The following is a 14,540-nucleotide window of genomic DNA, read 5'->3' on the forward strand; positions in this document are numbered from 1 at the left end:
TAGTCTTAGCCACTCAGGAAGTTAAGGCAGGAGAATCTCTTGAACCTGGGAGGCAGAGGTTGCAGTGAGCCAAGATCCTGCCACTGCTCTACAACCTGGGGAACAGAGCCAGACTTCGTCTCCAAAATAACTTAATAAATAAAAGGGATATATGTCAATGATAATTCATAGGATAAGTAAAAATTTTTTATATACTTTAAATTCTGAGATACATGTACAGAACATGCAGATTTGTTACATATGTATACACGTGCCATGGTGGCTTCCTACACCCAACGACCCGTCACCTATATTAGGTATTTCTCCTAATGCTATACCTCCCCTAGCCCACCACCCCACAAGAGGGCCCAGAGTGTGATGTTCCCTGCCCTGTGTATGTGTTCTCATTGTTCAACTCTGACTTATGAGTGAGAATATGTGGTGTTTTGTTTTCTGTTCCTGTGTTAGTTTGCTGAGAATGATGGTTTCCAGCTTCATCCATGTCCCTGCAAATGACATGAACTCATCCTTTTTTATGGCATAGTATTCCATGTTGTATATGTGCCACATTTTCTTTATCCATTCTATCATTGATGGACATTTGGGTTGGTTCCAAGTCTTTGCTACTGTGAATAGTGAAGCAATAAACATACATGTGCATCTTTATAGTACAATGATTTATAATACTTTGGGTATATACTCAGTAATGGGATTGCTGGGTTAAGTGGTATTTCTGGTTCTAGATCCTTGAAGAATCACCATACTGTTTTCCACAATGTTGAACTAATTTATATTCGCACCAACAGTGTAAAAGTGTTCCTATTTCTTCACAAACTCTCCAGCATCTGTTGTTTCCTGGCTTTTTAATGATTGTCATTCTAACTGGGGTGAGATGATATCTCATTGTGGTTTTGATTGCATTTCTCTAGTGACGAGTGATGATGAGAATTTTTCATATATTTGTTGGCTGCATAAGTGTCTTCTTTTGAGACATGTCTGTTCATATCCTTCACCCACTTTTTGTTTTTTTTCTTGTAAATTTAAGTTCTTTGTAGATTCTGCATATTAGCCCTTTGTCAGATGGATAGATTGAAAAAATTTTCTCCCATTCCATAGGTTGCCTGTTCACTCTGATGATAGTTTGTTTTGCCATGCACAAGCTCTTTAGTTTAATTAGATCCCATGTGTCAATTTTGGTTTTTGTTGCCATTGCTTTTGGTGTTTTTCAGTCATGAACACTTTGCCCATGCCTGTGTCCTGAATAGTATTGCCTACATTTTCTTCTAGAGTTTTTATGGTTTTGGATCTTATGTTTAAGTCTTTAATCCATCTTGAGTTAATTTTTGTATAAGGTGTAAGGAAGGGGTCCAGTTTCACTTTTCTGCATGTGGCTAGCCAGTTTTCCCAACATCATTTATTAAATAGGGAATCCTTTTCCCATTGCTAGTTTTTGTCAAGTTTTTTAAAGATCAGATGGTTGTAGACGTGTGGTGTTATTTCTGAGGCCTCTGTTCTGTTCCTTTTGTCTATTTATCTGTTTTGGTACCAGTACCATGATGTTTTTGTTACTGTAGCCTTGTAATATAGTTTGAAGTCAGGTAACGTGATGCTTCCAGGTGTTCTTTTTTAGTTAGAATTGTCTTGGGTATATGGGCTTTTTTTTGGTTCCACATGAAATTTAAAGTAGTTTTTCTAATTCTGTGAAAAAAGTCAATGGTAGCTTGATGGGGATAGCATTGAATCTATAAATTACTTTGGGCAGTATGGCCATTTGTATTGATATTGATTCTTTCTATCAATGAGCATGAAATGTTTTTCCATTTGTGTCCTATTTCCTTGAGCAGTGTTCTGTATTTCTCCTTGAAAAGGTCCTTCACATCCATTGTAAGTTTTATTTCTAGGTATTTTATTATCTTTGTAATGATTGTGAATGGGAATTCACTCATGATTTGGCTATCTATTATTGGTGTACAGGGATGCTTGTGATTTTTGCAGATTGATTTCACATCCTAAGGCTTGGTGAAGTTGCTTACCAGCTTAAGGAGATTTGGGGCTTACATGATGGGGTTTTCTCAGCATACAAACATGCCATCTGCAAACAGAGATAATTTGACTTTCTCTCTTTCTATTTGAATACCTTTTATTTCTTTTTCTTGTCTTATTGCCCTGGCCGGAACTTCCGATACCATGTTGAATAGGAATGGTGAGAGAAGGCATTTTTGTCTTCTGCCGGTTTTCAAAGGGAATGCTTCCAGCTTTTGCCCCTTTAATATGATATTGGCTATGGGTTTGTCTAGGTATTGATGGAACTTATTTTTTTTTTGAGAGAGAGTTTCTCTCTTATTGCCCATGCTATAGTGCAGTGGCCTGATCTCAGCTCACTGCAACCTCTGCCTCCCGGGTTCAAGTGATTCTCCTTTCTCTGCCTCCTGAGCAGCTAGGATTACAGGCTCCTGCTACCACATCCAGATAATTTTATGTATTTTTAGTAGAGACAGGGTTTCATCATGTTGACTAGACTGATCTCAATTTCCTGACCTTAGGTGATCCATCCACCTCAGCTTCCCAAAGTGCTGGGATTACAGACATGAGCCACCACTCCCAGACAAATAAGTAAATATTTTTGGAAATTTAGTGGTAGTTTATTTGAAGCTCCCAAGTGATGAAATGCCTATGGAGACAGATTAACTGGGAAACATAAATTTGGCTATGAAAATTATCCATGAAAATAAATGTCTCCATCAACATGGATGCATTGATTCAAATAATTATGAATGGTAGAGGAAAAAGAGTAAATAATCTGGACAAAGATTATCATAAATATGGTCATAATTGAACAAATATCAAAGTATATGGTCACAAGTAACATGCTTAACAGAGAGAATTTATATCCCTATTCATGGTTCAAATCCTATTGTTCATCTAGTATTTAATTGGCATATTATTTTATATGCTTTTGCAGAAAATTGTGGAATATCTATAAAATGTAATGAGGAGATAATATCCAAGGTCAGATGTGTAGCAGGCAAGAAAAAGTTAAAGCTGCTAAACTGTGATCAATTTCTTTCATGATTGGTAGGTGGGAGAACACTTTGGGAAAAATAAAAAAGGCTAGTAACCTTGTGTAATCAATCTCCTTGTAAATATGATTTTTGAACTTCTTGGTAAATAGACTAATGATACTAGTCATTGTCTATGTAATGACCTTAATAAGATGTCTCTGGATTCAAATTTCTTAAGTAAACAATTTATGGAGAATGTTACAAAAACAACTTTCTGGGTTATAAGACACAGATGTTTCATAACTGAAATCCTCCTTGCTATATGTGGCACCTAAAGCTAGAATAGCAACCTCTTCTGTTTTACTAGGGTGGAAAGCCCTTGTCTTATGGGGCAATCAACGGGCTAGAGAGCCACATGGGATGATCCAAGTCTCTCTCTCTATTTTGTCTGGATTCCTGACTGCTTGATTCTAACGTATTAGTATAGTTCCATACTGTGTAAATTATCTTGGGTGATTCTAGATTGGATTTTTTTGGGGTTCTGAAAACATTGGCTGAAAAAATCTGTTCAAGATAAAATTGGCGTTTGGATTATAAGCAGCTGTTATTGTACATGAATTTGGAAATTTTATTTCATTTTTCTATTTTTTTCATGGATATCTAGTGTTGTTATATTCCTATGTCCTGTCTTGCCTCTAAGAGGATGACATGAGCAAATTGGAGTTGGGGTAACCCAATGGTGGAGGTGTAAAAGGGGAGATGCTCTGGAGAAGATGGGAGAATCCACTGATTGAGAGAAGCAGACTCCAAACAGGCACCCGAGTGAAAGATTTTTGGCTTGCCTGGAACAGGATAAGAAAATTGAGTGGGGGAAATGCTTTTATATATGTATTGTGGAACATTAATTTCACTGTGGAATCAATAGTTTCACTTGAAAATGTGAAAGGTTCTCACTGTTAAAGTTAATGGGGTAGAAATAAATTTGAAGTACTTCATATTGCTAGCATTATGGTGTTATATGGCGTACATCACATGACCTTTACACAGTGAACTTGGATAGACAAATGTCTTTGCATTAATCAAGATGGGAACTAGAAGATTAAAATTTTGTTCTAAAGCTTTGTGTTCTTGAAGAAAACTAATGATTGTCTTCTAATTTTCAAGTTTTTAGTCATCTGTGGCTAAAACATATATGCCATTGTTTGAAGTAAAAATGCATGTTAGATCAATGCGAAGAAGGAGGAAAAAAAAGAAAAACTCGAGGTTTAGGTAAGATACTTGACATTCTTAAGTTTCCTCCTTCATGGGCACAGCTATATTCTTGGTTTAAAACAGTCTGAATTTTAAGCCCAGTAGATAAAAATTAATAACAATGAATATGGAAAATTTGGCTTCTAGGAAGAGTATAAAGTTCCTTCTTCTCCCTTCTGTTATTCATTTTTTCTCAAATACAGGTCAGATTCAGTGAATGATAAATATTGGGCACAATTTCTCTGAAAATCTATCATTCTTCGTCTCTCTTTGCAGTATCTCTGTACCATCCACTTGAGCAATAATATAAGAGGATATCACGCTGCCCTTTACTGTTTGAGAAGAAACTTCATACTAAGGAAAGTTTGGGGAATAGATATCATTGATACTTCTGTGTATTTCACTGCATTTTTTCTCCTTGATGTCTTTTGCCTTGGGTTGCCTTCCTTTAATATGTCAACCTAGAGAGTCTGCATTCAGGATCCAGAAACCACTCAACACATTTTTGCCAACTGCACTCAGCGGCTGCTCAACGATTGTTGACTAAATCAAGGTACTATGCCTTACTCTAAAAATAGGGAGATTTTTGTTTTACATAACCTTTCTGAATGTCTCTTTTGCAAGTCTGTGGCAGAAGAAAGCAAGTAGTCAGGGATTTTGGCTTTTGAGATTGTGGTTCCCAGCCAAGTATTATTTTTTCCTGACTAACACTCACATTGTGCTTTACCACCACCTATGACTTCATTCATTGAATTGACTGGGCATCGCAGGGTGAATAAGTGAAACATTACTCCTATATTTTTGAAAACATTATATCATTTTATGAATATTTGGAAATGTCAGGGTGAGTAATACTTTCTTTTCTTGGTAGCAAATAATAATAATAACAATAATCCATGCAGATATACCTGTTAGTTGGGAATTAAGCCAAATCATTGATTTAAGATTTCAGCATGAGCAGATGCTGCTAGAGGTCTCCTTTGCTTCAATTATTATGAAAATCATGTCTTTAAAAGAAGCATCATATCTCTTAAATCAACTTTAGTTGGTGTTGATAACACAGTCATAAAGTTTATCCTTTGAGTAAATAGAGGGTAAGAAATTGTGAATTCTGTCTTTTATAAGAACATGCCAGTTTGCTATAATAACTATTCAAATCCCTAGATTCATCAAATGTGTAGAGTTAGCATTTGAAACTTATAATGAACAGCCACACTTCAACTGCAGTGTAGCAAGTGGGAGAGAAAAAATAACATCAATTATCTGCTTTATTTCAACAAGACTTTAAAGTATGTTGTATTTGCCGACTCTGTTTTTCTAGTAACCCTGGGTTATCAGAGATGAAAATAAGAAAAATTTACACCTGGGTAATTGTTTGGGTTACTAAAATGACTACTAATATTAGGTTGGTGCAAATGTAATTGTGGTTTTTGCCATTACTTTTGCACCAACCTAATGATAAAACCAGTGATTCAATTCCAAATAATACAGGTTTAATTTCTACTGATTAATACCAAAACATTATCTAAATTCTTTAAACCAAAATGTATTGGGACACATAATGTCTCTAGAACGTTTAGGGCTCTTCACAACATTTTTTTCTATTAATTTTTTATTTTAGAAATAAGTCAAGCTAGGTGCAATTGCTCATGCCTGTAATCTCAAAACTTTGGGATCCCAAGGCAGGTGGATCACCTGATGTTAGGAGCTCAAGACAAGCCTGACCAACATGGTGAAACCCTATCTCTACTAAAAACACAAAAATTAGCTGGGCATGGTGGCATGTACCTGTAGTCCCAGCTACTCAGGAGGCTGAGGCAAGAGAGTCACTTGAACCCGGAGGTGGAGGTTGCAGTGAGCCAAGATTGCACCACTGCACTCCAGCCTGGAGACAGAGAGAGACTCTGTCTCAGAAAATAATAATAATAAATAAATAAAATATAAGTCAAGACATATCCCCCTCCTTTTATTCAGTTTCATCTTTCTCATTGGTTGAGGAAGATAGATTTCTACCAAAAGATAGATTTCTACTACCTCAGATTCAATAGTTTAAGTGCTAAATTTTCTTTATATCCATATATCTCATTCATGGAGAAGGTAAAAAACTGAGAAACACAAAACCAATTTCATTTAAATCTCATTGAACTGTGTATTTATTTGTTTAGGATGCCTTTAAATTATGACTTATGATGAGCTGATTGAAAACTATTTTTTATAAATATTTGAGTTCTACTACCTTGTGGTCACATTTTAGGTACTGATGTGTATCACAGTAAACAAGAGAGCCATACATATTTGTTCTCATGGAACTTTTATTTATGACTTTGGTTGGAGGCAAAAAATCAAATAAATAAGATACATAATTGCAGGTAATAGGTGTTCAATACTATGGGAAAAAATAAAGGAGTATGGGGAAAAAGAAGTTCCACAAGAATGCCATTATAGATAGGATAGGAAAGTGAATTTTTTGACAAGAAATGTGAAGAAAGCTGCAATTATCTGAGAAAAATGAATGTCGGGTACTGATAACATCAAGGGAAAAAGCAGAAGCACTCTATGTAGCTGAAGTGCAATGAACTTGAAGAAAATCAGGAGGTTAAGAAAGAGAAGAGGCCAGGAGCTTGATTCATGGTAAAACATGGTAAACCATGGGGGAGACTATGAATTTTACCCTGATGTGATGAGAAAATAGTACAAATTTTGAGTAGGGAAGCAACATAATTTGATGTATTTTTGGCATTTCCCTTTTATGATAATAGCCATAAATGTTATTACATGCACATAAAAAGTAGAATAATGGATGACGTTGGTTGAGCAAATAATATTTAGAATTTTTTCTAAAAAAAAATTTCAAAACAATTTAGAGTTTTTTTTTTTTTGAGCAGTTTATCACTCTCTCACTCAGACTAGAGTACAATGGTGCAATGGCTCACTGCAGCATCGAACTCCTGGGCTCCTGGGCTCAAGCGATCCTTCCCCTCAGCTTCCTGAGTAGTTGTCACTACCAGTGAGTGCCACCATGCCTGGCTATTATGACTGTTTTTGTAAAGACAGATTCTCACTATGTTGTCCTGGCTTGTATCAAACTACTGGCCTCAAACAATCCTTGCACCTCAGCCTCCCACAGTGCTGGGATTATAGGCCTGTCTGAGCAATGAGCCTGGCCAGTGAGAGAGATTTCATATGTAGTTCCTTAAAATTGTATGCCATAAAATTCTCTCACAGACTAATTTGTGATTTGGAGGATGCAAAATCAACTACATTTACTATGTCTCCTCTTAAAAGCATTGATTAAAATACATATATATAAACACACATAGGTATTGTTATATGTTATATATAAAATGTTTTCTATATATAAATACATTAAACTTCTTTGGAATATGTATAGGAAATAAATACTATCCAAAACCACAAAACATTTTAATAGCAATTACAGTTTACATAGATCTCATAAAATATATTTTGAAAGATAAAAATCTAAAAAACTTAATAAAATTATATTTTAGATAATTTTTTTAATTAAAAAGTTTTACATTTAACGTCTTACCTTAAGTTTATATGTCATTGAGATGCCAATGTTTTAATGAAAAAGTAGAAAAGAGAGTATAAAATTCAATATCACCTATTTGTCTCAAATAAAAGTACACTGAGTATTAAATAAGAATGACAATATAGTAACAGTAACAGAACTTGTAGGTTTTCCCAAACTGAGTTAACTCTATCTGAGTTCAAGGAGTACGGAAAATTGAATGTTTGATTGCTCAGCAATTATTACATTATCAGTTTAACACTATTCAAACACTACAGAAGGAATTTATTCACATTGACTTCTTAACTAAGTGTGCATATGCTGAGCTATAAATAGTTTTTTTTCCATGTTTAGTCTCTAAGCACTAAATATGTAGACTTCAGATCAGTCTATGCAACCCAGTGGCCCTCTCTCCAGAGGCATCAGTAATGCCTTTGGTAAATGCCTTGAACCATGAATTGTAAATTAACATAGTTATAATCTTGATAATATGAAAAAAGAGTTCCAAATACTTATTTTTTAAACGATAACATTAGAAAAAAGAAACAAACAAACTACAACTATCATCATTTCTATTTCCTGAAAATTCATTTGAGGCAACCTCTGCAAGTCACAGCTCCACATTTACATACAGTTCTGACCCTCTTTTTGGCTGAGCTGTGGTTAATACACTCTGAAGATATATCTCCAGAACCTTTTGTTTGATTGTCAAAAATAAACTCTTCTCCAGCATTTATAGTTCTCATGGAACACAGAGCTATTTAGGGAAGGCCAGTGTCAAGTTATCAATGAAAACATTGAACATCTGAAGTTTTGGGTCACTACCATGATTCACAAAATGAGATACAGTTCCATATTCATCCGCATCCTCTGTGAATTCATCAGATTCATAGTCCAGATCCTTTGTGGTCATATAACTGCCCTCATCTTTCAGTTTCATCACTTGTGATTACCTTTCCAACTTATTCCATGACAAAACTCATTCTTTTAATCTTCACATGGGTTTTTACACCCAAGCCATGGTCATTGATACTGTGAAAAGATGCAAAGTGAATTACTGTGTGCCTTTTTGTACAATCCTATTGGTACAGTGAGGTCCACACTGACAGCTTGAGATGCATTTGTAGATGGGAGTAACAGGTGGGATTTTAATTTGTTGCTTTTTACTACAAGCCAAAAGAACTCCAGCTTCAGCAGGAGAACATTTTTCAAAGAAGCAATCTGTGCATGAACAACCAAAGATAGCTTCGTTTACTAAGCTGATTCCAGGAGCTGGTTTGTATTCATCAATATAGCAGAAGTCTGAAGGTGAGCCTTCTAAGTGAACCCTATTTTCAACAAATATCACTCCTTTATTATTCTGTCTTCTGCTGAGTTAATCTTGCCATCTCTGCAGAACTATCCTTTGTTTGGCCTTCTTTACAATGTGCTCGGCAATAGCAGGTTTCGAAGTTTTGTTATTGTCTTTTGGAGTTATTGCTTTGCCTTCATTTACCTGAGATAAATAATTATGCTTACTATTAAAGAATTGCTGAAACAGTCATGGGCCCTTGAGATTTTGCAAAGTTTCCTAAGTATTTTTAGAATCTAGCCATCATTTTCATTTTACAAGATAACATTCCATATTCTTCACTGCCTTGTAGTCACACAAGTAGTCCACCAATAGATTGGTGATTCCAATCTATTTACATGTGTGCTTTTCTTTTCTGCATATTTCCTGAAGAATATCAAGTATAACTAGCCAAGGCACCATACCAAGCTCCTTTGTGCCTTACCCCCAGCTGCTGCCATCTTGTAGATATTTCATTCAAAGTCTAACAGGATAGCGCAGGTGACCTAATGCCCACCCTTGCTCAGTCCTGTGAGACTTGGGGCCAATGCTGGGGGTCTGGTACCCGAGCATCTTGACATCACTGGAGGCCCACCTGGGCCATGGTGTCCCAATACTGTGTTGTTTTAATAATGACTTTTACTAGGCACTTACTATATGTCATCATCTCTCAGTATGGTACATATATTATTTAATATCTAACACTCTTTGTGTAGGCATTGTTATCTCAACTTTTCAGACAAGGAACTTGAGACTCAGATACAGTAAAATAATTAACCGCAACTTGCTCAGATAATTAACATCATGGCTAAGTAGAAAATCAAGTTGTGGGTGATTGAAACACAAAATCTTAAGCACTACACTGTAATGCCTGGCATAGGAATAAATACTATGTATCATAAGCAACATCCTAAGATCATGATATTATATAGACAAATTTGACAATCTTACTCTTTAGTATTGGTATTTTTGTATGACAAAGACATCTACTCCGCATAGAACAAATTATATCATTGGGTGATTTTCTTGAAAAGTTAACCTAATCTATGTAACTGAGGGCCATATGTATGTAACTAAACTCCACTTGATTAACTCTGCACATTTTGAATTTATTTGAAAATATTTAGCTTTCAATGTTTATTTGTTTCACCTAAGGAGAATATCTCTCTGCCCAATGCCTTACATGATATGAATTATATTATATGCCACCAAGGACTTTTATTCACTCCCAAACATCGATACACCATTAATTAAAAATTAGAAAAATCAAAAATGTTAATTAAAAAATTAATTTTTGGCAAAGTGCACTATTTAGGGAAACTCTTTGTACTTGTTCTTTCTTCCAACAATACATAGTTTTTGATTGCAAAGATGATGGAAGAATGACCTTAGAACAGCAAAGATTTGGCTGTATCATCTGATAAGAAATATAAAACATTGTATTAAATAATAATAGAATATTGCAATACATCTCCCATGCTGTATCTTTATGAATCTTTGCCCCTCCTTTATATGTTTAAGCACCCAGTAATTTTATTCTTCTATAATCAAAGATGTCTTAATATAACTACTTTATTTAATACCTTAAGTTAAATCCCTTATATTTAATGGATATTCATACATGTATTTCAATTAATTGTTCCATTTTGTAGTTGTTACCACCTTATAAATGAGCAAAGAATTCTACTTTTTTTTCATTTTTAGGTGAAAACAAGAATAATTAAAAATAAAATGACACGTTTTTTAAGCTCCAATGAAATGACATTTATTTTGATGAAATATAAAGTTATTTATCATGTCGTCCCAGCTTTCTTTTCCTGGCTTTCTTGCCACTATCTTTTGCCAAGCATTATAGGGTCTTATAAGACGACTTTGTTCTTTCCCAAATGCTCAACACATGCTCATGCCTCAGGCCTTCATGATTTTGTTTCTCTTCATGTTGTTCCTTCTCTTGGAATGCCTTCTTTACCTGTTAAAATTTTATTCATGTTTAAGCTGATTTATCCTCAGTCTTTCTTCAAGGAGAACTTATCACTCATTAATTCATTCTGATGAAATTTGAAAAACAGATTTATTTTCTGATTCATTTATCCAAAATTACTTATCAAATTCTTTGTAAGTGGGAAATCAAATGGTTAATAAAATATTCATAAATTCTGCCTTTACACAATCTTTGTAATACATTTATATTACACGTGTTTTGTTATGATGTCGTATTTATCTATCCCTCTCCCAAGAGGTGATGAAAGGATAGAGAGGTTATGGAGTAGAGTTTTTTGCTTATCTTTGTATCTTCAGCACTGAGCATTGCTACCTAATACATTCTTTACATTTTTAAAGATGAATACATAGTAGCTTTTAAGTTGCATATATCTGAAAAATAAGGAAGTGAGAAGCAAAACTTAGACTTTCTAAATCCTATACTGTCCACTGTATTGTAATGGCTCCAATAAGAATTCACTAGGAATAATAATCATTCTACTAATCTCTGTGTGATTCAACCATTTTTTGTTTTTAATGGATGAAATTCGCTGATTGCTTTCAAGCATCAAATTAGTGTCAAGTGTAAACTAGGCATATAAGTGATGTGTTGCTAGTTCCTTTATTTGTTTTGAATACATTGCTAAAGAGTCCACAAATTGGGGACAATAATTATGGATGGTCAATTGGTTTAATATGTGGTTTAATAGTCTAGAGAGACGTTAGAAATTCTTTTAACCAAAGACAAAACTAGATCTACAGCATGGGTCAATAAACAGAGAACACTGATATGGTTTGGCTGTGCCCCCACCCAAATCTCAACTTGAATTGTATCTTCCAGAATGCCCACGTATTGCGTGACGGACCCAGGGGGAGGTAATTGAAACATCGGGGCCTGTCTTTCCAGTGCTATTCTTGTGATAGTGAGTAAGTCTCACGAGATCTCATGGGTTTATGAGGTGCTTCTGGTTTTGCTTCGTCCTCATTTTATTTTTCTGCTGCTATGTAAAATGTGCCTTTCACCTCCTGCCATGATTCTGACACCTCCCCAGCCATGTGAAACTGTAAGTCCAATTAAACTTTTTTTCTTTCCAGTCTTGGGTACGTCTTTGTCAGCACCGTCAAAACAGACTAATACAAACATTAATTATAACTAAAAGAAAATGCCCTCCCCATAAAAAATCCTCTGCAATACCAAAAGAAGTCAATATGTGTGTCTTCACATTTGAATACAGCACATGATTACAAAGATCATAAAGACAGTTTTTAAGCTTTTTGTATGAATTAGGAAGCTGTATCTTTCAGTTACAAGCAAAGGATGACTGAACACTAAAGAGTCTCAATACTATATGTAAGCTATAATTACGTGCCTGTGATATTGGCTTGTGCTAATTTTTGTTGTATTAGGTAAAAAAACCTGAAACATGTCTCCAAAATGATGGCAATAATCTTTCCAGTCATCAGATTAAGATTAAAGTCTGTAAGAAAAATATGTCTACTGATCTAATATATAGATAAAATTTGAGAGAGACTAAAGATAGTAAATGGGAAAAACAAAAGTGTTTCAGTACCAGAATGGCTTGATAACTGGCCAACATTAAAGACAAGGAAAGGTAATTTCTTTTGAAAAAATTGTAAGCTCTTCTACTGTAATTTTTTTAAGCTTTTTTTAAAATTATAATTACACTTTAAGTTCTGGGATACATGTGCTGAACGTGCAACTTTGTTACAAAGGTATACACATGCCATGGTGGTTTGCTGCACCCATCAACCTGCCATCTACATTAGGTATTTCTCCTAATGCTATCCCTCCCTTTGCCCCCCAACCCCTGACAGGCCCCAGTATGTGTGACGTTCCCCTTCCTGTGTCTATGTGTTCTCATTGTTCAACTCCGACTTATGAGTGAGAACATGTGGTGTTTGGTTCTCTGTTCCTGTGTTAGTTTGCTGAGAATGATGGTTTCCAGCTTCATTCATGTCCCTGCAAACGATATGAGTTTTTTATGGATGCATAGTATTCCATTTTATATATGTGCCACATTTTCTTTATCCAGTCTATCATTGATGGGTTGGTTCCAAGTCTTTGCTATTGTGAACACCGTTGCAATAAACATACATGTGCATGTGTCTTTATAGCAGCATGATTTATAATCCTTTGGGTATATACCCAATAATGGGATTGCTGGGTCAAATGGTGTTTCTAGGTCTAGATCCTTGAGGAATCGCCACGCTGTCTTCCACAATGGGCGAACTAATTTATACTCCCACCAACAGTGTAATAGCATTCCTATTTCTCCACATCCTCTCTAGTATCTGCTGTTTCCTGACTTTTTAATGATCACCTTAATGACTACTGGGTAAATAATGAAATTAATGCAGAAATAAATAAGTTCTTTGAAACCAATGAGAACAAAGACACAACATACCAGAATCTCTGGGACACAGCTAAAGCAGTGTTAAGAGGGAAATTTGTAGCACTAAATGCCGATAGGAGAAAGCAGGAAAGATCTAAAATCGACACCCGAACATCACAGTTAAAAGAAGTAGAGAAGCAAGAGCAAACAAATGCAAAAGCTAGCAGAAGACAAGAAATAACTAAGAACAGAGCAGAACTGAAGGAGAGAGAGACACGAAAAACCCTTCAAAAAAATCAATGAATCCAGTAGCTGTTTTTTTGAAAAGACTAACAAAATAGATAGACCGCTAGCTAGTCTAATAAAGAAGAAAAGAGAGAAGAATAAAATCGACACAATAAAAAATGATAAAGGGGATATCACCACTAATCCTATAGAACTACCATAATTTATTGAAAATGTTTAGTTTACAAAAATTTACAGTTCATGGTTCATGAATAAATTATTTTTCAGGACAGTATCATTTTTGCAATAGCACTCACCTACTTCATTTCAGGCACCAGGTGCTATGTAAAAGTGATACTATGGCAATATTCTCTTTTGCAAGTATAAATTCTCCAAACCTTTCATCTTACCTCTCCATTCCACTAAGCTCAAACCTCGTTACTTATATTCTTACTGCATCTTGTATTTGATGCATAATGTTGGATCCTGATTAGGACAACTTCTTTCTATTATTATAGCACTAATCTTTAGGTGGTGCCTTAGATAATGAGTAGCTCTTTGCCACACTTCCTTCCTAAATTCCTTTGCTTGAGAATGACATTCATAACAGTCTTCTTTAAGCCTCTCTAAGAGCACAGGTATTACTACCTACCTTTGATTTCAATATATGTTGACTTGGTAAAATAAAATTTCCATTAATAGAAAAAAAGAAATATAATCCTAAAATGTTCCCCAGTAATGTGTTGTGAGTAAATATAAAGGGGTATAGTAGAAAGAAAGAATGAGGTAGAGGAAATAGAGGTAAATCAGTACAGGTAAGAAGAGCAAGGGAAGACACGCATCAAACAATTCACTCATATTACACGCATGTATTCCTGCATAGAGTT

The 14,540-nt window shown here is 35.0% G+C and overlaps 1 pseudogene; it reads right to left on the reverse strand.

Annotated features, from left to right (window-relative positions):
• Window positions 1-8,351: 8,351 nt before the first annotated feature.
• Window positions 8,352-14,071, reverse strand: LOC100589522 (annotated as a pseudogene).
• Window positions 14,072-14,540: the final 469 nt, after the last annotated feature.

Source organism: Nomascus leucogenys, chromosome 3 (genome assembly GCF_006542625.1).
Source record: "Nomascus leucogenys isolate Asia chromosome 3, Asia_NLE_v1, whole genome shotgun sequence".
NCBI lineage: Eukaryota > Metazoa > Chordata > Mammalia > Primates > Hylobatidae > Nomascus > Nomascus leucogenys.